Source organism: Heterodontus francisci, chromosome 19, assembly GCF_036365525.1.
Source record: "Heterodontus francisci isolate sHetFra1 chromosome 19, sHetFra1.hap1, whole genome shotgun sequence".
NCBI classification, from domain to species: Eukaryota; Metazoa; Chordata; class Chondrichthyes; order Heterodontiformes; family Heterodontidae; genus Heterodontus; species Heterodontus francisci.
In genome coordinates, this window is record NC_090389.1 from 75,664,467 (window position 1) to 75,690,234 (window position 25,768).

General features: G+C 45.0%; 1 protein-coding gene across 2 annotated transcripts in view; it reads left to right on the forward strand.

The window, feature by feature from the left end:
• LOC137380212 (cadherin EGF LAG seven-pass G-type receptor 3-like) overlaps nucleotides 1-25,768 on the forward strand; it is a 305,811-nt gene that overhangs the window by 63,800 nt on the left and 216,243 nt on the right. The gene's annotated exons all lie outside the window — the stretch shown is intronic.

Consider the following 25,768-nt stretch of genomic DNA (forward strand, 5'->3'; position numbering starts at 1 on the left):
TAGAGTTCATTGCTTTGTTCCTCGTCACAGTGCCTGCTTTCTCACATGATATAAATTTTTAGTTGATTATACAGGTTATTAGTGGGATAAGGTTGTATTTGGTAATTCATCATAGCTTTTGGGCCTCCTTATCTCGAGAGACAATGGATACGCGCCTGGAGGTGGTCAGTGGATTGTGAAGCAGCGCCTGGAGTGGCTATAAAGGCCAATTCTGGAGTGACAGGCTCTTCCACAGGTGCTGCAGAGAAATTTGTTTGTCGGGGCTGTTGCACAGTTGGCTCTCCCCTTGCGCCTCTGTCTTTTTTCCTGCCAACTACTAAGTCTCTTCGACTCGCCACAATTTAGCCCTGTCTTTATGGCTGCCCGCCAGCTCTGGCGAATGCTGGCAACTGACTCCCACGACTTGTGATCAATGTCACAGGATTTCATGTCGCGTTTGCAGACGTCTTTATAGCGGAGACATGGACGGCCGGTGGGTCTGATACCAGTGGCAAGCTCGCTGTACAATGTGTCTTTGGGGATCCTGCCATCTTCCATGCGGCTCACATGGCCAAGCCATCTCAAGCGCCGCTGACTCAGTAGTGTGTATAAGCTGGGGGTGTTGGCCGCTTCAAGGACTTCTGTGTTGGAGATATAGTCCTGCCACCTGATGCCAAGTATTCTCCGAAGGCAGCGAAGATGGAATGAATTGAGACGTCGCTCTTGGCTGGCATACGTTGTCCAGGCCTCGCTGCCATAGAGCAAGGTACTGAGGACACAGGCCTGATACACTCGGATTTTTGTGTTCCGTGTCAGTGCGCCATTTTCCCACACTCTCTTGGCCAGTCTGGACATAGCAGTGGAAGCCTTACCCATGCGCTTGTTGATTTCTGCATCTAGAGACAGGTTACTGGTGATAGTTGAGCCTAGGTAGGTGAACTCTTGAACCACTTCCAGAGCGTGGTCGCCAATATTGATGGATGGAGCATTTCTGACGTCCTGCCCCATGATGTTCATTTTCTTGAGGCTGATGGTTAGGCCAAATTCATTGCAGGCAGCCGCAAACCTGTCGATGAGACTCTGAAGGCACTCTTCAGTGTGAGATGTTAAAGCAGCATCGTCAGCAAAGAGGAGTTCTCTGATGAGGACTTTCCGTACTTTGGACTTCGCTCTTAGATGGGCAAGGTTGAACAACCTGCCCCTTGATCTTGTGTGGAGGAAAATTCCTTCTTCAGAGGATTTGAACGCATGTGAAAGCAGCAGGGAGAAGAAAATCCCAAAAAGTGTGGGTGCGAGAACACAGCCCTGTTTCACACCACTCAGGATAGGAAAGGGGTCTGATGAGGGGCCATCATGTTGAATTGTGCCTTTCATATTGTCATGGAATGAGGTGATGATACTTAGTAGCTTTGGTGGACATCCAATCTTTTCTAGTAGTCTGAAGAGACCACGTCTGCTGACGAGGTCAAAGGCTTTGGTGAGATCAATGAAAGCAATGTAGAGGGGCATCTGTTGTTCACGGCATTTCTCCTGTATCTGACGAAGGGAGAACAGCATGTCAATGGTCGATCTCTCTGCACGAAAGCCACACTGTGCCTCAGGGTAGACGCGCTCGGTCAGCTTCTGGAGCCTGTTCAGAGCGACTCGATAGACTCAATAATAATAGACATTACAGTCTGGAAAAGACACTCTGTTCTTTCTCTGGTGCTGGCCACCAGCTGGATGGATCGATACTGATGAATGCAATAAGCTTAAATGTCTCCTCAGTTGGGTGCTTGCCACATGGCTATGTCTCTATTAGTTAGAAACTACCTCCTGGTCTTGTATAGATAATAGTAACACAGGCTGCAGTTTTAAGAATTGGACAGCTGCTTAGCATTTATAATGTGGTTGGATTGCTCATTGTGGTTTACATGCTTCAGTTTAGTACAACAGGAATTTAGCTAGAGCAAGGTTTTAATCTCCTGTAAACATCTTTATAGTGGAGTCCAAGGTTGCATTTCCAAGTTGTATTGTATCATGTTTACATTTTCAAACCTGTTCCTGGATATCCTTTTAATGATTGGTGTAATTTTCTTTAAGGAAACAGTTAGATAAAGGAAATGATTTCCTTACCTCAGGCAGGGTGGGGTAAGTTCCCTGTAAGGAGCTATACCAGTTGAGCATTGTTATTCAAATCTACTCTTATTGTTTTATAATGTAGCTAGACCAGATTATGTAAAGCTGACAGTCACTCCCATTCACTGTAAGCACTATATGGGTATTAGATACCAAAGAATGGTGGTTGATCCATAAAGGCTTCAACTTTCCTTTATTGTTGCAGTTAGCTTTTGTGCCCTTGGACTAAGAAATTGGTTCCTGCTTTTGTTCTCTTTTGGAAAATGTGAATTGTCTGGATGTCTTTGCAGACAGATTTAAATTTGATGCTGTTGCACCCAAATAACCTGGCAAGCATTTATGTTTTGAGTTTAGGCTCACACGTGAAGAATGGCTTGGCAATGTATCATAAGACATAACCTACTCCTTTCAGAAGATCAGGAGAAAAAAAAGCCCCTGGGAAAATGTATTTTTTATGCTTAATCACTGCTCCCATATTTAAAATTGTGTTCCACCCTTGGAAACAGTTACACTCTGTCAACTTGGCTCAGTAGCACACTCACCTCTGAGTCAAAAAGTTCTGATTTCAAACCACATTTTAGTGCATGAAACTTGAGTGCAGTACTCGGCAATGCTGCATTGTTGCTGGTGCTGTCTTTTGGATGAGATAATAAATCTGCTCATTCAGATGGATGTTAGAGATCCTATTATATTTTTTAAAGAAGAGAAGGGAGTTCTTCTGGTGTTCAGGCCAACATTGTACCCTCAACAAACAGCACCAAGGCAGAGTAACTGGTGGTTCGTCTTACTTGCTGTTGTGGCTTTTGTGTTGGAGGTAGGGCTCCTGACACTAGACCAAAATGGCAGGGGGATACCCTGCCTCTGCCTTTTCCTTTCGCCCCCCATCACCCACCCCCCCTCCACTCCCCCTCTTCCCCCCCCCCCCCCCCGAGCGATCTTTGAAGACAGGGATCCCGCCTCCATGAGCTGCCAGTCAATCAAAGGGCCAGCAGCTCAGCAGCATCGGCAGCACCACTGGGACTGGTGGCCGCTGCTGGTACTGCAGAGGCCTTGGACCCAGACCCAGCGCTGGAACCCCGGACCAGAGATAGGTCAGGTGACGTCGCCAGCTCCAGTCCAGAAGGCCCTAGCAAGGGGTTGGGGGAGTGGGGGGTGGGAGCTGCTGAGGGTGGTCATGCAATCCAGCGGGAGGGAGTCCTGGGGGTGAAGTGGTCCCTGGTGGGGGTCCTCCATGGTCCACAGATTGCCCACAGAGGAGGGATTTCCCCCCCACCCCCGCCCAAGCCTGCAGAGATGTCACCTCGTGTTACAAGGCGACTTCCTCACGTGGCGGAGGCCTCCCTGCTGCTGTTAAGGTCCAATTGGTGGCAGGAAGAGGTCCTTAATTGGCCATTACTTGGCCACTTAAGGGCCTCAATTGTCCACTAGGCGGGAAGGCCATCATCAGCCTATCCTGTCCCCGGGAAGATCGCTTGGCGACGGGGAGGCGACAGGCCCTCTGCCCCCGCCACCCGTCACAATTCTTTGTGCCCCCTGCCTCCAGCCCTGCCTCAGCACCCATAAAATTCAGCCTGCTGTGTGCAAATCGGCTGTTGCATTTGCCTAAGTAACAACAGTGACTACACTTTAAAATAATTAAATATTTGTGAAGTGCTTTGGAATATCCTGAGGATTTCATATCGTGCCATATAAATGCAAGTTAATTATTTTTATTGCTCTGTTAATGCACCATTTCATGATGTATTGAGACCTTATGGCATAACTCTGCATTGACATATTTTAGCCATTTCCATTCCAAGTAATATTTATATTGATTCTGATTATGATATAAATTATATCTTGCAACAAGCTTGAAGGTGCTCTCGCTCCCCCCACCTCCAACTGTCACCACCGTATTGCTGCTGTGCTAAATGTCATTTATTAACTTTCAAAAAAATCTCTAATAAGATGGACTGTATTTGCATGTGACAGCACTAAATCTGACACAGCTGGAACATACTGTCGATGGCAGTCTTATCAAATCGTCAGCAGACATGAATTAACTCCAGCCTTTATACAGGATGAAGGCCCATGGTTCGAAAGGGTTAAAGGTTTAACAGAAGAAATATGACAATTTCAAAGGTAGAGCTTTGTTTTGAAACATTAAACATCTTTAAACTCTGTAATTGTATCCTGGAGATGAGGTTGACAGTCATTAACCTGGAGCATTTCAAATGCAGAGCATCTCTGGAACTGTATGGAAAGTGTGTGTAGAACATTATTTTTCTCGATGAATAAAACATAGCCTGTTCGTCCCCTGCAGTCATGGCTCCAGAGAATAAATTAATAACTGTATCAAAGAGAAGCCAATTCAGATTTTAATGAAGAGGAAACCCCTAAATTCCTTGGGGAGGAACTGAGGAAAAAGGAAAACTATGAACAAAGCACATGGCTCTCAGCTAAGGAATAAAGAGTTTTTGGGGTGTTGCAAAGGGGCTACTAGCCCCGCCCGTGGTGGCACAATATTCCATCTTTATCATTACAATAGGGTGTCTCATCTTTGAACAGGTTGGGAGACAGAAAATATTTGCTGCTGTGATCAGCAAATTATTAATGAGCTGGAGAAAAATTAATTCAAGGAAATTGGTCTGAAGAATTTAGTCCCATTTGCCTGCATTCAGACTCAGATGCTGCCTTTCTTCAACTGGGAGGACACTAGCAGTCTTGGGCAGCAATGCTACCCTCCACTGCATATCTGCCACTTGGGGTATGCTGAGTATTCTGGGTTGGTCATCTCTATGTATATGTCCTTCTCTTGAAGTGGATGTTTCCACCCTAATGAACTGCTCCATTCAAGGTCTGAGACCTACCTATACTCTTCTCAGAACTGTATATACAAAAATGCATTGTTGGCAGTAAGAAATGAGACTGTAATTTATTTTAGCTTTTTTATTTCAGATTTCCAGCATCCGCAGTATTTTCCTTTTGTATTAGTTTTTTAATTCATTGCCACTTCACTTCCAGGAACACCCACCTTGAAGAAGTTCTGCTCTTCTCCACGACAGGATTTCCATTCGTCTCTTTCACCTTGTTCACCTTCATTGCTTTCTATTTCCCTTTTCATATTTGATCAGGTATCTGCCAAAAACTCACTTGCACAGCCACATCTCCTTCCTCAACAACTGTCTTCGGCTCTGACTTATTCCATGTATATTTTGACTAAAATTCCACTCATGGTGCTTTGGATCCACCCGCAACTACAGATATCTCCTAGACATTCAGCGTTCCTCGGACTGCTGTTCTCGCCACACTCAGTGCCATGCATGCCACGCACTTTCTCTCGACCTCTCTCTTCAGCAGCACCGACTCACTCTATCTGAAAGTTGTCCTGGTCTGCACTTTCATTTCATCCTTTGCTTCATCCGATGCCTTAATAAAAAACTTCTTATTTACCTTTCAGATGTGAAGGATTGTAAGCTCTAACAACTCATGGGTACCATTGCTCCTCCAGATCTTTCTTCCCCTTCATTTCCCTTTGACTGCAACCCTTCTTCTAATTTTACTTCTTGCCGTGTATTCACGATACATTCCGACCTTTCCCTCTCTGAGCAATCTGTCCTTAGCAAAGGTCTCAGCTTCATCCCTTTACTCCCTCACCTCAATGAATTTCGAGTTCGGCATGACTCTGAGCTCTTCATTCTTTGCCTTTGATCCACTTCTTTAGCCAGGAGTCTTCTCCCTACAGAGCAGACCCTTTTACCCGTCTCCAGTATTCTCCCTTCATCTGGACCCCTCCCACTGGCCTCAACCTCTCTTGATCTTTCATTGAGAGCTGCCAGCGTGACATCAGCCGTTTCAATTTCTCTGCTCCCTTCACTTGCTCTAACCTATTTCCCTCTGAACTTGCTGCTCTCCGTTCTCTCAGGTCCAACCCTAACATCATCATCAAACCTACTGACAAAGGTGGTGCCATTGTTGCCTGGTGTATTGACCTCTAGCTGACAGAGGCTGAATGCCAACTCTCTGACATTTCCTCCTACCTCCTCCTGGACCATGACCCCACCACCGAACATCAAGACAATGTCTCCAGGACCGTCACTGACCTTATGTCTGGAAATCTTCCCTCCATGGCCTCCAACCTCATAGTCTCCCAACCCCTCACAGCCAGCTTCTACCCCCTTCCCAAGATACACAAACAGGACTGCTCTGGTAAACCTATTATTTCAGCTTGCTCCTGCCCCACTGCACTGATTTCTTCCTATCTCGACTATTTTCTTCTCCCCTTGTCCAGTCTCTTCCCACCTGTATCCGTATATCTTCCCACCAAAACCGTAACTCTCCGATGCTGTCCATCATTTTAACAGTTTCCAATTGCCTGGCCCTAACCATTTCCTCTTCACCATGGATGTCCAAATCTCTCTACACCTCATCCCCCACCAGGATGGTCTTGGGGCTCTCTGCCTTTTCCTTGAACAGAGGCCTAACCAGTCTGCATCCACCACCACCCTCCTCCACCTGGCTGAACTTGTACTCACATTGAACAACTTCTCCTTTAACTCAACTCAATTTCTCAAAATATAAGATGTTGCACATAGGTCCTAGCTATGCCTGCCTTTTCGTGGGATATGTGAAACATTTCTTGTTCAATTCCTACTCGGGCCACCTCCCTCACCTCTTTCCCCAGTACATTGATGTCTGTTTCAGGGCTGCTTCCTGCTGGCCCCCAAACTGAAAAATTTAATCAACTCTGCTTCCAATTTCCGCTCTTCTCTCATTTGCACATGGTTCACCACTGACTTTTCCCTTCCCTCCCTCGACTTCTCTATCTCCATTTCTGGAAATAGAATATCAGTTGATAGCCTTTCATTCACTATAGGGGTTGGCATCTTTCATCTTTGAAAGATGATTGCCGCGCAGCAAACAATCCATTTAGGTGGGGTGTCTTCTCTTGGTGCACCTTCGCTGATGGCTGTGAAGGCCAATGCTTGAGAGGCAGGTTCTGCCACAAGTGCTGCACACGAAGACGCCAAGTGACATCGTGAGTTGTTTTTGAAACTGTCGCCTGTTGCCAAGCTGCTGTAGCAACTGGTCATCGTGGTACTGCACATCAGTCCACAGGATGTGTCGCCATTTCCCTCTTTCGCCAACTAGAGACTCCCAAGTGTGATAGTTGACATTGCAAGCATTCTTGAAGCGGAGCTTTGGATGCCCCATCAGTCATCTGACCCCAGCAACCTCACCATACAGAAGGTCCTGGGGTATGCTACCGTCTTCCATTCTCGGACCTGTCCAACCACTGAAGCCGCCTCTGTTTGATTAGTGCCAACACAATTGGGAGCTCTGCCTTTGAGAGGACTGCTGCATTTGTGATTTTGTCCTGCCAGGCTACACCCATAATGCCCGCAGACAGCGAAAATGAAAATGGTAGAGCTTATTTTCCTGGTAACTGTAAGTTGCCCCTGTTTCACAGCCATACAGCAAGGTGCTGAGAACATAGGCCTTGTAAACCATCATCTTGGTCCGAAGGGTCAGCTTGCTGTTATCCCAAGCACGTTTCACAAGTTGGCCAAAGGTGGTAGCTGTTTTCCCTATGTGAGTATCAAGCTATGCATCAAGGGACAAATTGTCAGTCACTGTGGGCTCCAGGTAGCAGAATTTGCTAACCACTTCCAGTGGGGTATTATTTAATGTGATCAGGGGCAGAGATGCAACACCTTGTCCCATGACCACTGTTTTCTTGATGCTTATAGTCAAAGGGAATAAGTTACAGGCATGGGAGAGACAGTCCATGAGTCTTCGTAGCTGATTTGCCATGTGAGCGACAGCATCATCAGTGTAGAGGAGTTCGCTGATCAGGACGTGATGTGTTTTTGCCTTTGCTTTCAGCCTTGATAGATTGCAGAGCTTGCCTTCTGACCTAGTGTGTAAGTAGACTCCTTCCCTATCTGCAGGGAAGGCGAAGGTCAGGAGCATGGAGAAGAAGATGCCAAACAAAGCAGGAGCTAGGACACAAACCTATTTCACTCTATTCTTCACTCCAAAACTGTTGGAAGTGGAGCCATCAAACTGCACAGGTCAATGATCTTTCATTGTTAACACTGTTTCTCTCTCTACAGATGCTGCCAGACCTGCTGAGTGTTTTCGGCATTTTCTGTTTTTATTTCATATTTCCAGCATCCATATTCAACGGATGATCCTCTGCCATTTCCGCCATCTCCAGCTTGGTGCCACCACCAAATACATCTTTCTCTCCCCTCCCCGTTCAGCATTCCGAAGAGCTTTCCCTTCGTGACGCCCTAGTCACTCCTTTATCGTCCCCTCCCCTTCTCATGGCACCTTTCTGAGCAGGCACAGGAGATCCAACACCTGCCCTTTTACCTCCTCTCCTCACTGTACATGGCCCCAAACACTTCTTCCAAGTTAAACAGAGATTTATGTGTACTTCTTTCAATGTAGTGGACTATATTCACTGCTTACTGTGGTTGGCTCTATACTGGATAGGCTAAATGCAGATTAGGTGATCGCTTCGTGGAACACCTCCGTTCAGTCCACAAGCGTGACCCTGATCTACCGGTCGCCTGTCATTTTCATTTGTCACCATGCTCTCACACTGACTTCTCTTTCTCAGCCTACTGCAGTGCTCCAGTGAAGCTCTATTGCAAGCTGAAGGAACAGCACCTCATGTTTCCATTTGGTCTTTCTGGCCTAAAATTACAGTCTTCTGGACTCAACGTTGAGTTCAACAACTTCAGACTGTAGTCTGTGCCCCCATTTTGTTTCCTTTCTTTGCATGTTTTCGTTTTTCTCTTGTTTTTGCTCTCACATGGCAGCACACCTGCTCTAGGCACATCTTTTTTTTTTCTTGCTCCCCTACCACTCCCTTTGGCCTTGCACTACTAACTCTTCTGACATTATTCTCTCCTGTCTTCCCTTTTGTTCGTTCTCCCGCCCTCCCACATTTCACCTGCTCAAAACCTATTACATTTCTAACTTTTCGCAGTTCTGTTGAAGGGTCATCAACTTGAAACATTAATTCTGTTTCTCTCTCCACAGATACTGCCAGAACTGCTGAATAATTCCAGCGTTTTCTGTTTTTTATTTCTGTAATTTATTTGTTGTATTCAGACAATCTCCCCTCATGAATTGCAAAAGCAAGGTTTGTGCAGTGTACCGAGTATTTTGAACCCTGATGTTACTCAAGAGCCTTTTAGTCTTCCTCCCTGCTGACTGATATTTTCATATAATGCACTTTAATCTCAATAACGTGAAAACTGTGCTAATAACTGTTTAAAGTAGTTGAAATAATTAGTTGAAGACGACAGGAGGTGTGTGTATGTGTGCGTGTGTGTGTTGTCATCGGGACAGAATAGTAGTCACCTGAATCATACGAGCTTGTAAGAGAGAAAAGTGGATGGGTCAAAAACGAATAACAGGGTTTTAGTTTAATTTATCACAGCTTTCCTGAATATTAGCAGCAGTGTCTCTTGGCCTCAGAAAACAGTCTTGTAGTACAGAGAAATTCCTGGATTGTACATGTTCAGTCAGAGAATGCCTGTTTCCATGCCAACTTCCACTGGGAAGCATTTAGAATGAGATTCAAGAGTTGATTTTTTTTTTTCTCTTTTGAAAATATTCGTATTTTGTATGTGGGTTTTTCATTTTGTCTTGTGATCTAAAAAGTAATGCGACTGTTTGTGCTCCTTGCTGGCCTAGTGGGGTATAGATTTGATTCCAGACCTATGCCCAGTCAGCAGGTACAGCAATTGGGCCACAGCACTCTGGGCTAACCATAGTAAAAATATTCCCATTTATAATTGATATTTGATGATGCCTGTCGGAAACATGTCAAGGTCAGGTGGGAACAGTTTCTGGTTTGGCTCAGGTGCGCTCCACAGTTGAATAGTCCGGGTTTTATTTGAGGAATGAGCACTTCAGTGAGGAACGAGAAGGCATAACCACACCAACACTTGGCACGAGGCTCTTTCTGCTGTTTTGTTTTGAAACTCTACCGAGGATAAATTGGAGAGCCCCCTCGAGAAAGGGCGCGAGGAACGCGACGTCTGATGAACCTGCGCAGAGTTGATGCACCTCTGTGGCGTGGCACCGCTGCACCTGCCTGCTGACTAGCACGGATTCTGTGTTTGCAGCGGGAGCTGCAACGCTTTAGCAGTGGGAGCCCAAAATTGTGTCTTGATCGTATGACTTAAAGCGAGCCTGCACCCAGCAATTTCAGTCTCCTTATTTGAGAAGGGATATACTTGCATCGGAAACAGTTCAGAGAAGGTTCACGAGGCTCATTCCTGGGATGAAGGGATTGTCTTTTATGAGGAAAGGTTGAGCAGGTCGGGCCTATATTCATTGGAGTTTAGAAGAATGAGAGGCAATCTTATTGAAACATATAAGTTTCTGAGGGGGGGGGTGCGTAAATGCTGAGAGGATGTTTCCCTTTGTGGGGAAATCTAGAACGAGGGGGAACAGTTTCAAATAAGGGGTCCCCCCATTTAAGAAGATGATGAGGACGAATTTCTCCTCTGAGAAGGGTGTGAACCTTTGGAATTATCTGCCCCAGAGAGCAGAGGAGGATGGATCATTGACCTAAGGGTAAGCAGTGGCATAGTGGTATTATCACTGGACTAGTAACCCAGAGACCCAGGGTATTTCTCCAGGGACATGGGTTCGAATCCCACCACAGCAGAAGGTGAAATTTGAATTAAAAGCCAGTCCAATGATAGCCATGAAACCATTGTCGATTGTTGTAAAAACCAATCTGATTCACTAATGACCTTTAGGGAAGGAAATCTACTGTCCTTACCTGATCTGGCCTACATGTGACTCCAGATCCACAGCAATGTGGTTAACTCTTAAATGCCCTCTGAAATGGCCGAGCAAGCCACTCAGTTGTACCTAACCGTTACAAAGTCAATAAAAAGGAATGAAACCGGACGTACCACCCGGCATCGACCAAGGCACCGGAAACGACAATGGCAAACCCAGCCCTGTCGACCCTGCAAAGTCCTCCTTACTAACATCTGGGGGCTTGTGCCAAAGTTGGGAGAGCTGTCCCACAGACTAGTCAAGCAACAGCCTGACATAGTCATACTCACGGAATCATACCTTACAGCCAATATCCCAGACACTGCCATCACCATCCCCGGGTATGTCCTGTCCCACTGGCAGGACAGACCCAGCAGAGGTGGTGGCACAGTGGTATACAGTAGGGAGGGAGTTGCCCTGGGAGTCCTCAACATTGACTCCGGACCCCATGACATCTCATGGCATCAGGTCAAACATGGGCAAGGTAACCTCCTACTGATTACCACCTACCGCCCTCCCTCAGCTGATGACTCAGTACTCCTCCATGTTGAACACCACTTGGAGGAAGCACTGAGGGTGGCAAGGGCACAAAATGTACTCTGGGTGGGGGACTTCAATGTTTTCATCACCAAGAGTGGCTTGGTAGCACCACTACTGACCGAGCTGGCCGAGTCCTAAAGGACATAGCTGCTCGACTGGGTCTACAGCAGGTGGTGAGGGAACCAACACGAGGGAAAAACATACTTGACCTCATCCTCACCATTCTGCCTGTCACAAATGCATCTGTCCATGACAGTATTGGTAGCAGTGACCACTGCACAGTCCTTGTGGAGACGAAGACCCACCTTCACATTGACGATACCGTCCATCGTGTTGTGTGGCACTACCACTGTGCTAAATGGGATAGATTTCGAACACATCGAGCAATGCAAAACTGGGCATCCATGAGGTGCTGTGGGCCATCAGCAGCAGCAGAATTGTACTCAACCACAATCTGTAACCTCATGGCCTGGCATATCCCCGACTCTACCATTACCATCAAACCAGGAGACCAACCCTGGTTCAATGAAGAGTGCAGGAGGGCATGCCAGGAGCAGCACCAGGCATACCTCAAAATGAGGTGTCAACCTGGTGAAGCTACAACACAGTATCTCAAACTGCATAAGCAGCATGCGATAGACAGAGCTAAGCGATCCCATAACCAACGGATCAGAACTAAGCTCGGCAGCCCTGCCACATCCAGCCGTGAATGGTGGTGGACAATTAAACAACTAACTGGAGGAGGTGGCTCCACAAATATCTCCATCCTCAATGATGGGGGTGCCGAGCACATCAGTGTAGAAGATAAGGCTGAAGCATTTGCAACAATCTTCAGCCAGAAGTGCCGAGTTGATGATCCATCTCGGCCTCCTCCTGAAGTCCCCAGCATCACAGATGCCAGACTTCAGCCAATTCGATTCACTCCGCGTGATATCAAGAAACGACTGAAGGCACTGGATACTGCAAAAGCTATGGACCCTGACAATATTCCGGCAATAGTACTGAAGACCTGTGCTCCAGAACCCGTCGCGCCCCTAGCCAAGCTGTTCCAGTACAGCTACAACACTGGCATCTACCCTGCAATGTGGAAAATTGCCCAGGTATGTCCTGTACACAAAAAGCAGAACAAGTCCAACCCGGCCAATTACCATCCCATCAGCCTCCTCTCAATCATCAGTAAAGTGATGGAAGGTGTCATCAACAGTGCCATCAAGCGGCACTTGCTTAGCAATAACCTGCTCAGTGACGCTCAGTTTGGGTTCCACCAGGGCCACTCAGCTCCTGACCTCATTACAGCCTTGGTTCAAACATGGACAAAAGAGCTGAACTCAAGAGGTGAGGTGAGAGTGACTGCCCTTGACATCAAGGCAGCATTTGACCGAGTATGGCATCAAGGAGCCCTAGCAAAACTGAGGTCAGTGGGAATCGGGGAAAACCTTCCGCTGGTTGGAGTCATACCTAGCGCAAAGGAAGATGGTTGTGGTTGTTGGAGGTCAATCATCTCAGCTCCAGGACATCACTGCAGGAGTTCCTCAGGGTAGTGTCCTGGGCCCAACCATCTTCAGCTGCTTCATTAATGACCTACCTTCAATCATATGGTCAGAAGTAGGGATGTTCGCTGATGATTGCACAATGTTCAGCACCATTCGTGACTCCTCAGATACTGAAGCAGTCCGTGTAGAAATGCAGCAAGACCTGGACAATATCCAGGCTTGGGCTGATAAGTGGCAAGTAACATTCGCGCCACACAAGTGCCAGGCAATGACCATCTCCAACAAGAGAGAATCTAACCATCTCCCCATGACATTCAATGGCATTACCATCTCTGAATCCCCCACTATCAAGATCCTAGGGGCTGCCATTGACCAGAAACTGAACTGGAGTAGCCATATAAATACCATGGCTACAAGAGCAGGTCAGAGGCTGGGAATCCTGAGGCGAGTAACTCACCTCCTGACTCCCCAAAGCCTGTCCATCATCTACTAGGCACAAGTCAGGAGTGTGATGGAATACTCTCCACTTGCCTGGATGGGTGCAGCTCCAACAACACTCAAGAAGCTCGACACCATCCAGGACAAAGCAGCCCGCTTGATTGGCACCCCATCTCCAAACATGCACTCCCTTCAGCACTGACGCACAGTGGCAGCAGTGTGTACCATCTACAAGATGCACTGCAGCAAAGCACCAAGGCTCCTTAGACAGCATCTTCCAAACTCGCAACCTCTACCAACTAGAAGGACAAGGGCAGCAAATGCATGGGAACAGCACCACCTGCAAGTTCCCCTCCAAGTCACACGCCATCCTGACTTGGAACTATATCACCGTTCCTTCACTGTCGTTGGATCAAAATCCTGGAACTCCCTTTCTAACAGCACTGTGGGTGTACCTACCCAAAATGGACTGCAGCGGTTCAAGAAGGCAGCTCACCACCACCTTCTCGAGGGCAATTAACGATGGGCAATAAATGCTGGCTTAGCCAGCGACGCCCACATCCCATGAATGAATTTTTAAAAATATTTAAAGCTGAGTTAGATTTTTGACCGACAAGGCAGTCAAGGGTTATGCGGAACAGGTTGGAAAGGGGAGTTGAGGCCATGATCAGATCAGCCATGATTGTACTGAAAGGTGAAGCAGGCTCAAGGGGCTGAATGGTCTACTCCTGCTCCTAATTCTTGTAATTTGTGTTCTTGTGTTCTGAATAGGAGTTGGGTGAGGAGAGGATGTGGAAACTGGCAAATCCTGTAGTCGGCATGATTTGAAACATCTTTATAATTATATAAAACAATAGCGATACCGAAAGTATTGTCAGGGACTTATCTCCAAATTATCACATCAGAATTCCTGTGCCATTTCTTTGCAGTTCTCGAGTGTGCCTCAGTGTACCATCCACAGCTGCGTGAGCAGATTCAGTGACTGCATCAATCCAGAGAATACAGATCAGCAGCTTGTAGGCGACATGTGGACCTGACATTAGATTTCAGCCTAATGCTGTCTTATCTATTGTTTTTAATAATCCATTCTCTTATTATTATTTTCCTAAATATCATGATATTTTGAAGTAGAGACATTCTGCATTTATGGCACTGTAGTAATTTGAACATTGTGTCAATTGTATAAGCAATTAGGTGGCAACGACAAAATAATACTGTCGTGTATTTCTTAGAGTGTATGGTCACAAAAGATTTAAATCAGAATTAACAGCTTAGTGTGTCATTAGAACTATTGCGCAGAATCATTGAAACTAGTATACTGTGTGAATATTCAGATGTGAAAAATACCAGTTAAATTTCTGTACATTTAGGACAGTTAGTGGCTGAGCACGAGATATAAGACAGTAATTGAACTGGATTCTGAAATTATAAATTGAGAGTGATACTTATCTATGCTTTTTAATATCATCAGGACCCTTGATTTAAATAATGCCTTGTATCCACCAGTCATTTCTATTTTTTAATAATATGTATGGTTTAGAATTTACAGCTGTTTTGACATGGACTGAGTTACTTACTGAGCAGATGCAGTGAAGTTGAAAGTTGCTCCTGAAGTGCGTAAAAGGATAACAAAGAAAACCAGAATGGTCCCAGGGATGGAGGATTTTAGTTACAAGGTTAGGTTGGAAAAGCTGAGTTTGTTCTTCTTCGAACAAAGGGGAGATTTAATAGCAGTGTACAAGATTATGATAGGCTTAGTTAAGTTAAACAAGGAAAAACTGTTTCCATTAACTAATGGTGCAAGGAATAGGGGACACAAGATTGAAAGTTTTGGGCAAAAGATGCAGGGAGAATATGAGGCAGCACTTTTTTATACAACAGGTGGTATTGGCCTGGAACTCGCTGCCCACAAGGGTTAGTGGAAGCAGAGGCAATCACTGACATCAAGAGGAAGTTGAATGGCCACCTGAGAGAAATATACTTGCAGGGCTACGGGTATCAAGGCAGGGAGTGGGACTGACTGTTTAGCTCCCTGGAGAGCCGGCATGTATTTGATGACCCGAATGGCCTCCTTCTGTGCCATAAATGATTCTATGACATGGTGGGTGGGATCACATGATTGGCACAAAAGTTACTGCCAAAATTTGTTCCTGAGATTGTAGTGAAATAGTGTACAGTACAGTGCCTATGACACCCTAGCCTTTTATTTACAGTTGTGAGATCAGGAACACGCAGTGTCGGTGTACAGTGTCTGTTTCCTTTTCTGTTTTGGCTTTTAGTACTGGATCCTTCATGACTTATTTCGAAACATTTCAACTTTTGTCATCATAATCAGATTGACTTGGGGAGTTCTCGAACTTTGCATGTTTGCCTTAATGTTGGCCCTTTAATATTTCTATTTAATATACTGTAGATATATCAGATGCAATGACTATGTACAGTCCTTATGTATATATTCATATATTTCACACCCTTATCTGTATTGAAATATAAACAGAAAATGCTGGAAATACTCAGCAGGTCAGGCAGCATCTGTGGAGAGAGAAACGAAGTTAACCTTTCAGGTTGATGATCTTTCATCAGAGCTGTCATTGACCTGAATCGTCATCTCTGTTCTTGCTCCACAGATGCTGTGAGAACTGCTGAGTATTCCCAGCATTTTCTATTTTTATTTCAGATTTGCAGCATCCACAGTATTTTTCTTTAGCATCAATATTGAGCTGAGGTAATGAGATCTATGGCCCTGTGCACTTCAAAGAACAAAGAACAGTACAGCACAGGAACAGGCCATTCGGCCCTCCAAGCCTGCGCCGATCTTGATGCCAGCCTAAACTAAAACCTTCTGCACTTCCGGGGACCGTATCACTCTATTCCCATCCTATTCATGTATTTGTCAAGATGTCTCTTCAACGTTGCTATCGTACCTGCTTCCACCACCTCCCCCAGCAGCAAGTTCCAGGCACTCACCACCCTCTGTGTAAAGAACTTGCCTCACACATCCCCTCTAAACTTTGCCCCTCGCACCTTAAACCTATGCCCCCTAGTAACTGACTCTTCCACCCTGGGAAAAAGCTTCTGACTATCCACTCTGTCCATGCCGTTCATAACTTTGTAAACCTCTATCATGTCACTCCTCCACCTCTGTCGTTCCAGTGAAAACAATCCAAGTTTATCCAACCTCTCCTCATAGCTAATGCCCTCCAGACCAGGCAACATCCTGCTAAACCTCTTCTGTACCCTCTCCAAAGCCTCCACGTCCTTCTGGTAGTGTGGCGACCAGAATTGCATGCAATATTCTAAGTGTGGCCTAACTAAAGTTCTGTAAGCTGCAGCATGACTTGCCAATTTTTATACTCTATGCCCCGACCGATGAAGGCAAGCATGCCGTATGCCTTCTTGACTACCTTATCCACCTGCGTTGCCACTTTCAGTTACGACTTCTTTCCAAAGGTAAAGGAAATTCTTAGTAAATAGGGTACAGAGCAGAAATGAACAGCAAATTATTTGAATTTGACCTGTCTCATTAATCTTTCTATTGATACAGGCCTGTATTTAGGTTTGAATAAGCTGCGTTTGGGATAATTTAACCCTGTTTTACATTAATGGTGGCTATGATTTTTTCATGTTTCATCAAACAGATATGATCCAATAATGAACCTATCAAAGTCAAATGAATAAACTAGTCATGGTTAGAAATGGTGCTATTGAGGAACCTGAACACAGTCAGAGAAATACTTTATTAATGAGCCTTTTCTGGTCCTGTTCTGTCTGTGGCTGCAACTGTTTTATTCAAATAGTCATTTGGTATTACAGACCTTGAGTATTGCTGAAAATAGAGACATGTTGTCAAAGCTTTTCATCTTGCACTCATCAGGACAATCCGCAAGAATACCATTGTAAGGGAAAACAACAACTTTGTACTGTATGCGAAGAGAGTGCTGATTGGTTGGCAAGTGAACTCTGATTGGTAGAGGATGCTGCCGTTCAACCAAAAAGATGTCCTGCCTATCACACAAATGAGTAATGTGATATATGAATTTCAATGCCTGTGTAATGCTAGGTATATAGGCCGTACGTCCCAAAGACTGGTGGATCATATCAAACAACATGTCCTTTCCACTCTTTGCAATGGGCAAGGTACAGGCTGTAACAAACCAGCCTGTGCTTATAAAACTCAAAACACAGTGTCCAACATCAGATGTGATTCCACGATTGGACAACACTTGCTAAATAATCCGCAGTGTGCTAAGAATTATGTTGACAACCAATTGTCATTCGGGCTCTCAGTGTGGCGCATTTGTGCATATTGGAAGCTACATATATTAATGCACAGGGTCCTGTTCTTTGCAGACGGAAAGAACATGTACAAACGTTGCGCCAGTTTCAGCTAAACAAAATAAGTGACAGCCGTTCGTTGGTTCATTCCTCAGGGCAATGCGTTGAGCAATCAGAGTCAAGCTGCCTGGTTTTAAATTTCAAACAAAGCTTGGCAGTTAACTGTCAGTCACCGTAAACTGGTGATTCTCCATGGAAACGCCTCTAGCAATCAGAGTTCACTTGCCAACCAATCAGCACTCTTATACAGTATAAAATAGTTGTTTTCCCTTACATTGGTATTCTTGTGGATTGTCCTGATGAGTGCAAGACGAAAAGCTTCAACAACGTTTCACAGGTCGACGCAACATCGAGGGCCGAAGGGCCTGTACTGCGCTGTAATATTCTAAAATGTGTCTCTATTTTCAGCAATACTCAACTATTGCTGGTACTTATGCTCAAGGATAAGTATATTTGGGGTGGAGAAGGGATTGCTGCTGGTTTTGGAGGCAATGCACTGACTGCTCCCCCCCCCACCCCCCTCCTGGGATATTAACAGCCCGCAGCACCACAAAAAAGACTGATCTATTACTTGGTCTGTTCTCTGAACATGCCACCATCCATATCATATGTTGTAGATTACTAGAACTAAGTGTTTTATATAATTCTGAAGAATATTTAGTATGTTTTAAAACATTTGCCTTTGCTGGATTTGCACTGATCACAACTAATTGTTGCCCATTAACCAGTTCCTGGAAAACCCGTGGTCGGCATGTGAAATGGGCTTGTGTACACGTCACTCTCGTCCTGTGGAAAAATATGTCTCTCAGTATAGCATCCTTCAATACTTCCTTTCTCTGTGTACTTGTGCTAAATTTGTTTTTAAAAGTGTGGTTCCATGAAAGTGGAAATGGCTTGTTTGATGTGCCACTCATCCTACTTGCACTGGGACCATGAGAAGTAATACTTTAAGGAATGGTGACTATAAGAGTGAATGTCTTTTAGATGCTAAAATAGGAAAAAAAAGTGGTAACAAACTCATTATTTATCCATAGCGAAACCATATCGAAAAAACTCTCAACAATTAAACTCCTCAGGATCCTGTTCTGATATACTACATCCTGCTGCACTATAATACTTTCTGATATATGTCACACCTCTCATTATAGCACTATAATATAGCCCACATCCTGAAACACACCCCTAGCTCAGATAATACCACTTAAAATTAATAGCTCCCATACTAATAAGGAAACCAGGAGAGTGCCTTCTCCAACGCATGACATGAAAAAAAATTCTGCCCTGACCTTGGTTGGCTTTAGACACTTCCAAGTCAGGTATTGTACCAAGCAGCTACAGCATCTTGAGTGAGTTTGCCACTTTAGTGATATAAATTCAGCTGCACTGTTCCCTGGACTAGTACATCAGGAAATTATTCAATCCCAGCTCGTGATTTTGTGTTCACAGATGCAAAATTACAGCCTGGGAATGTGCAAATGTTCTTCTGTTTTCCCAGCATATGCCAGGAATGGTGCAGCTGAATTTTTATTCTTGATGACACTTAAAACAGTTTTAATGCAGCTTTGTGCTGTGGATTTGACTGACTCTCAAATAGATTTAACCCAATCAATATTATTTTGCTTAGGGGTCTCACAGGCATTAGAGACAGGAGGCTTCCGCCCCAGTGGTGTGAATGTGATTTGAGGCCAGGTTCAAAGTTAACCTTATTGTTCCACTGCCCTCCCCTAATAAAGCTATCTGATATAGCACACAGTTTTATGATTCCATCAATTATTGACAAAGCACATTGAACTTCCACTAATACACTATTTTAGAATAACGTTATTTAATGCCCCCTTGCTAATAAAGGAAATCATATGAAAGTTCCACTGTTTATAACAGTCACTAATATACTATAACCTGACATAGCACACATTATTTACAGCTCACATAGTGTCGAAAACATATAAAGTTACTTCTCTAACATGATCTCAGTGCAATCAGTCTTTAGCTTAACACAATTTGTTTATGGCTCTCTTTGATAAAGCACTCTGTACAAGATGACTCTCACTGTAAAATCTTCATCGACTCCCAAATACCATGGGGAGAATTTCATGCTCTCCCCCACGATGGGTTGGGAGGCCTCTGATTGGCCGCCAGCTCTGAGAGGGTAGGACTTCCATCACCGGGGTCCTTGATCCTGTGGAAAGCCTACTGCTGTCCAGTTAAATGCCTGATTGGCCTCCCACAGAAGGGGCGGCGTGGGGTTCTCAATGGTGCTTTTGCTGGAAGTTGAGACCCCCGTTGCCCGGATAAAATCCTGGCCCATGTTATTAACAGGAATAGTGACACTGCAAGCCACACTGCTTTAAGAGGACAGCACAGGCCAGTGAAATCCAAATACTTTTCCTTCCTTAATACAATTTACTCATCAGGAATGAGCTAACTAATTAATAACGGTTTGTACAATATTCATATTTGATGTTTTCCCTTAATGGGTTTGGTGTGTTCCTTCATTCTTTTTTCTTCTGGTTTTTAAGTGTCCAGCAGCCGGATTATTTCAAATACTTAGTGCTATTTTAGGAAGATTCTTCACAACAAAAGGTTGGTCACACTTAAGTATGACAGCTTACCTCAGTTGGTAATGCTCTAACCCGTAGGCCAGAAACTATGGATTTTGAGGCCCATATTGTGACTTCATAGAATCTCTCTCTCTTTCTCACAGCTGATGTAGATATACAGCAACAAGTATAATTTTACATTCAGGTGGTTAAACCAGATAATAGCATCAGGAGTAGCCGAGTGTATCGCGGTGATGCCTCCTTTGTATTTGTGAATTTGGCGTTGGGTCATTATATGTTCCATATTCTGTTCTGGGTGACCACAGTCGCACACTGGAGAGTTTACAATTTTCCATTTGTGCTTCAGGTATCTGCATCTCCCATGGCTTTGTGCATGCAGTTTAGGGTTACCTGTGGAAAATAAAAGCCAGTGATCTTCTGCATAGGGTTTTTCCTGAGGTGTGTCTTCATAACTTTTTGTGAACTCCATTCGACTTTCCAAGCTTCGTCAGGGTTGAAGTCGTATTGTTGAAGGTTAAGCGCGTGGATCCAAAAGGGCTTGCGCAACATCACGCAGTGTTGAGGGACATTGTTGAGGTCCTGGTGGATGGGATGCCATTCATTTTCCGTGATATATTTGAATTCCCAGAGGGTTGCAGCAAAGCAACCAATGGATGGGAAAACAATGTGCAACAGAGGGAAGGCGGTGGCGCAGTGGTATTGTCACTGGACACTAATAACCCAGAGACCCAAGGTATTGCTCTGGGGACATGGGTTCAAATCCCACCACAGCAGAAGGTGGAATTTGAATTCCATTAATAAATCTGGAAATAAAAAGCTAGTCTAATGATGGCCATGAAACCATTGTCGATTGTTGTAAAAACCCATCTGGTTCACAAATGTCCTTTAGGGAAAGAAATCTGCTGTCCTTACCTGGTCTGGCCTACATGTGACTCCAGACCCACAGCAATGTCGTTGACTCTTACATGCCCTCTGAAATGGCCTAGCAAGCCACTCAGTTGTATCTAACCCCTACAAAATCAATAAAAAGGAATGAAACCAGACGCACCACCCGGCATCGACCAAGGCACCGAAACGCCAACGGCAAACCCGGCCCTGTCGACCCTGCAAAGTCCTCCTTACTAACATCTGGGGGCTTGTGCCAAAGTTGGGACAGCTGTCCCACAGACTAGTCAAGCAACAGCCTGACATAGTCATACTCACGGAATCATACTTGACAGACAATGTCCCAAACATTACCATCACCATACGCGGGTATGTCCTGTCCCACCGGCAGGACAATGAAGATGAAGAATGCAGGAGGGCATGCCAGGAGCAGCACCAGGCATACCTCAAAATAAGGTGTCAACCTGGTGAAGCTACAACACAGGACTATCTGCATGCCAAACTGCGTATGCAGCATGCGATAGACAGAGCTAAGCGATCCCATAACCAACGGATCAGATCTAAGCTCTGCAGTCCTGCCACATCCAGCCGTGAATGGTGGTGGACAATTAAACAACTAACTGGAGGAGGTGGCTCCACAAATATCTCCATCCTCAATGATGGGGGAGCCCAGCACATCAGTGCGAAAGATAAGGCTGAATCATTTGAAACAATCTTCAGCCAGAAGTACCGAGTTGATGCTCCATCTCTGCCTCCTTCTGAAGTCCCCAGCATCACAGATGCCAGACCTCAGCCAATTCGATTCACTCCGCGTGATATCAAGAAACAACTGAAGGCACTGGATGCTGTAAAGGCTATGGGCCCTGACAATATTCCGGCAATATTACTGAAGACCTGTTCTCCAGAACTTGCCGCGCCCATAGCCAAGCTGTTCCAGTACAGCTACAACACTGGCATCTACCCTGCAATGTGGAAAATTGCCCAGGTATGTCCTGTACACAAAAAGCAGGACAAGTCCAACCCGGCCAATTACCGTCCCATTAGCCTCCTCTCAATCATCAGTAAAGTGATGGAAGGTGTCATCAACAGTGCCATCAAGCAGCACTTGCTTAGCAATAACCTGCTCAGTAACACTCAGTTTGGGTTCCGCCAGGGCCACTCAGCTCCTGACCTCATTACAGCCTTGGTTCAAACATGGACAAAAGAGCTGAACTCAAGAGGTGAGGTGAGAGTGACTGCCCTTGACATCAAGGCAGCATTTGACTGAGTATGGCATCAAGGAGCCCGAGCAAAACTGAGGTCAATGGAAATCAGGGGGAAAACCCTCCGCTGGCTGGAGTCATACCAAGCGCAAAGGAAGATGGTTGTGGTTGTTGGAGGTCAATCATCTGAGCTCCAGGATATCACTGCAGGAGTTCCTCAGGGTAGTGTCCTAGGCCCAGCCATCTTCTGATGCTTCATTAATGACCTTCCTTCAATCATAAGGTCAGAAGTAGGGATGTTCGCTGATGATTGCACAATGTTCAGCACCATTCGTGACTCCTCAGATACTGAAGCAGTCCGTGTCGAAATGCAGCAAGACCTGGACAATATCCAAGCTTGGGCTGATAGGTGGCAAGTAACATTCGCACCACACAAGTGCCAGGCAATGACCATTTCCAACAAGAGAGAATTTAACCATCTCCACTTGACATTCAATGGCATTACCATCGCTGAATCCCCCACTATCAACATCCAAGGAGCTGCCATTGACCAGAAATTGAACTGGAGTAGCCATACAACTATCGTGGCTACAAGAGCAGGTCAGAGGCTAGGAATCCTGAGGCGAGTAACTCACCACCTGACTCCCCAAAGCCTGTCCACCATCTACAAGGCACAAGACAGGAGTGTGATGGAATACTCTCCACTTGCCTGGATGGGTGCAGCTCCAACAACACTCAAGAAGCTCGACACCATCCAGGAGAAAGCAGCCCGCTTGATTGGCTTCCCATCTACAAACATTCATTCCCTCCACCACCGACACACAGTGGCAGCAGTGTGTACCATCTACTAGATGCACTGCAGCAATGCACGAAGGCTCCTTCGACAGCAACTTCCAAACCCGCGATCTCTACCAACTAGAAGGACAAGGGCCGCAAATGCATGGAACACCACCATCTGCAAGTTCCCCTCCAAGTCACACACCATCCTGACTTGAAACTACATCGCCGTTCCTTCACTGTCGCTGGGTCAAAATCCTGGAACTCCCTAACAGCACTGTTGGTGTACCTACCCCAAATGGACTGCAGCGGTTCAAGAAGGCAGCTCACCACCACCTTCTCGAGGGCAATTAGGGATGAGCAATAAATGCTGGCCTGGCCAGCGACGCCCAAATCCCATGAATGAATTAAAAAAAGCACATGCAGCCAGGGTGTTGGTGTGACTTGAGTGTTCCATTGATGCACCGTATTAGCAGTGGGTTCCATTGGGCATCAACATATCGAGCGTGACTACTTCTGGGCCATACCAGCACACAGTACTCAGCTACGGCGTTCACAAGGGCTGTCGCTGATGCCTGAAGTACTGATGCTGATGCTCCCGAGCTTGTGTTTGCCAGTTTCTGGAACAGGTTAACTGTCGTCTTTGTCTTGGCAGCTACCTTCATCAGGTGGTTGTGGAAGGTTGGCATGGGGTCCAGCTTCACTCTGAAATAGGTCCGAGTGGCTCATATTGCACAATATTGTCATAGAAGATCACTTTCAGGGGTATACTTAGTGTTCCTGTTATCAAGATGGAATGTTGCTGTTTAGTGGGTGTTTTGCTTGAGCTTCTATTTCCAGAAATATTCCTCCATAGTGTTTAGGTCACCATTCAAGGTGGAGTTGATATTGAAAGTGGCTGCTTACATTGTCAGGAGAAGGTCATTGCATAAGCAACTTTGCACGACTTTTTTGGGCGGCATGTCACTTGTGTAGACATTGATGCGTGTCGGTGCAAGAACTGAGCCTGTGGCAGTCCATCATTGAGGAACCAGGGTGAGCTGACTTTGTTGCTCAAGTGGACAGGTAGCCACCTATTGCTAAGATTGTCCATAGCAGGCATAGTGTTTTGAGGCAGAAGATGATCCTTCTGATACATGGAAAAACAATCTCACTTGTGGTCAATGTGAGGAGAAGGAATCTTGCAGGATCAGTTTGTGGAGAAGAAATTTTACTTGGGGTTGATTCATGGGAAAGAATCTCACTTGGGATGGTACGTGGAGACCATAAGGAGCAGAACAAGAGAAAAAATTTAAACCATGTTTTAAAGAAAAATTTAAAAATTGCTGGTATGTTTGCTGCTGTCAGAATGTATATTTAGTGACAGCATATAAAATATGAAATTAACCTTCATACATTCTGTTAACAGCAAATTTAAATTATCTGAGAAGAAAACATGTTCCTTATAGGCAATTATTTTTGTTGCTAATGATTCTTCCTGTATTTCATCCATGGGGATAAATTCATTTTAAACGACACACCGTCCATTAGATAGTTTACAATTAGACATTGCACCCTGACTCACTCTGGGTTTCTCTTCCAAATCTTGACCAAGAACTTGTGTGTAAGATGAATAGTTCACTCTGGTTAAGAATTCATTCTCAGTTTAAATGATTTGAGTGAAGGGAAAATCCATTCATTAAGAAAACCCACTCAAAAGTGAACTTCCATCAGACTTGTCCTCTTTGCAGCTGGTAACTGCTGGAGTCAGTGACTAGTGATGGTTAATGTTAAGTGCTTATCCTCAAATATGTTCCATGAATTCTGTGCCTTCCAAAGCAAAAATCTAATAATGTAGCCAATAACATCATGCCCCTTTTTAAATTTAAAAAAAGTTATGGAGAATTATGGGTAATGTTGGTTTACACTGTCCAGTTGCTTAATTCATTTTATACAGCAAGGACTGATATCAGGAAGAATGCTTAAGGGTTACTGACCTTCCCAGGAAAGAGAACTAAATTAAACAACAAGTTAATGCTGAATCTTACCTGATTTTACTATATTGGTTATTGATAATTCAGCTGCTTCAGGATTAACCTTAATATTTCTTTCAACCCAATACCCCAGAGAATATCATCAATAGCCACCGCATTGGCTAAATACTTGAAGGGGAAAGATTTGCAGGCTATGGGGAAAGAGTGGGGGAGTGGGACCAATTGTATAGCTCTTTCAAAGAGCAGGCACAAACATGATGTGCTGAATGGTGATATCATGTTCTAACGTTCGATGATTCTATGAAAGCTTAAAGAAATAACAAAAAATTAACAGAAATGGATGTTAATTTAATCATGTTGACTTGTAACAATGATGCTTAGAAGAGATCTTGATGGTCAGACTCCCTCTTTTAAAGACCTGTTAAATCTCCCTTTGTGGGATGAAACAGCCATCAGAATCCTCTTCGGATGCATCCACCTTTAGGATATCAGTGTGATCTACTTTCAGGCTGATTTGGAGGCGTTTTTTTCCATATCACTGTGAGAATTGATTCACTTTTGTAACAAGCTGCTTTGCACAGCTGGCATCATCCTTCTGAAATTGCTGCAGCACCACCTTTAACTTGGGGCCTTTTTCTTGTTTTTAGCCAGAGGCACTGATAGCTAAGCGCTGT